We start from the raw sequence: 1,589 nt of genomic DNA on the forward strand, positions 1-1,589 counted from the left end.
GGGCCTCCCCGAACGACTTCCCTTGGGCTTAGCTATTTAGTTGATCTTAAAAGTGTCTTATACACTTTTCGCGAGTCTACTCTAGCGTTACTTCCTTTCAGACAGGGTACAGTGGGTTATCTGGAATAGGAGCAATAGGCGACTGCCCAGCTTGCCTTGGCGAAATCTGTCCGATCTTCTCTACCAAAGCTATTAGTATTTGTCGTTAGTCCTTGTAATTGCACTATTCGCTTTCAGGTAACCGAAGAAGACTGAAGACATCGTATTGTTTGCTTTTTATTGTATTTTTTTTGAAATTTCATGTGTTTTCTTGTCTTTCTCTTACAGGTATTTTGTTTTTTACTGCATAAACTGTTATATCTTTTTAATCATAACTTAGGTTGATATTTAAAATGTTTCTAAATTGATTTTTTGGCATAATTGATAATTAAATTAATTATTTGTTTACGCTTTCAAAATTATAGTTAGTTTGGGTGGATAGGGTGGCTATAAGGGGAGATGCGGAGGCCACAGAAGGTTAGGGGGGCTTTTTTCTCCCTAATCTTGCATTTAAATAATAATGGTATGACAGTTTATGACAAAAATATGATGCTTTTTATTATATTTGCATTGAAATTTTATTGATTTTGTCTCGTAGAAGTATTTTATTTTTAATATTTATAAGTAGTTAAAATGTATTGTTATTTGAAATACCTATCTGTTAATGTTTATTGTAAGTGATATTAATTTGCAACAATAGATGTACTATTTAACAAATTTTAATTTGTGTAAATTGAAATATGTAATAAAATTGCTAAATAAACTTCGTTTTAGTGTAAATAGCGTTTCATTTATTAAAATAACACTAAAAATTTTTTGAGAAGTGTGATTTATAGTTATAATACTGCAAATAAACCTATATTTTGATAGTACTTATGCAATCAAACGTTTCAAGGCCGAACTATATAGAATAACAGAAAACAAAACTGCCATATATAGTTGATCCCGCGCTAAAAGTTCGAACTCTGAAAAAGATCTTTCGCGACTTATGCTCTCCTAATACAAATTTTGAGAATTAACAAAATTTTCAGTTTTGCGTCATATACGAGGGCCGGTCGAGAAGTTACGGAAAAAAAATTCAAAAATGTACCTTTAAAAAGACCTTTTGCAACTTATGCTCTCCTAATACAAATTTTCAGAATTAACAAAATTTTCAGTTTTGCGTCATATACGAGGGCCGGTCGAAAAGTTACGGAAAAAAAAAATTTCAAAAAACAGTTTTGATTTTTCTTTTACTTTCTGATCAACCCTTGTACTTGGCTCAAAACCGAAAATTTTCATAAATTCCAACATTTGTATTAGGAGAGCATAAGTTGCAATGGGTCTTTTTCCAAATTTTTGATTTTTCCATTACTTTCTGACCAACCCTTGTATTTGGTTCAAAATCGAAAATTTTCATAAATTCCAACATTTGTATTAGGAGAGCATAAGTTGCAATGGGTCTTTTTCGAAATTTTTGATTTTTCCATTACTTTCAGACCAACCCTTGTATTTGGCTCAAAATCGAAAATTTTCATAAATTCGAACATTTGTATTAGGAGAGCATAAGT

The sequence above is a fragment of the Agrilus planipennis genome, unplaced genomic scaffold, assembly GCF_000699045.2.
Source record: "Agrilus planipennis isolate EAB-ADULT unplaced genomic scaffold, Apla_2.0 scaffold225, whole genome shotgun sequence".
NCBI lineage: Eukaryota > Metazoa > Arthropoda > Insecta > Coleoptera > Buprestidae > Agrilus > Agrilus planipennis.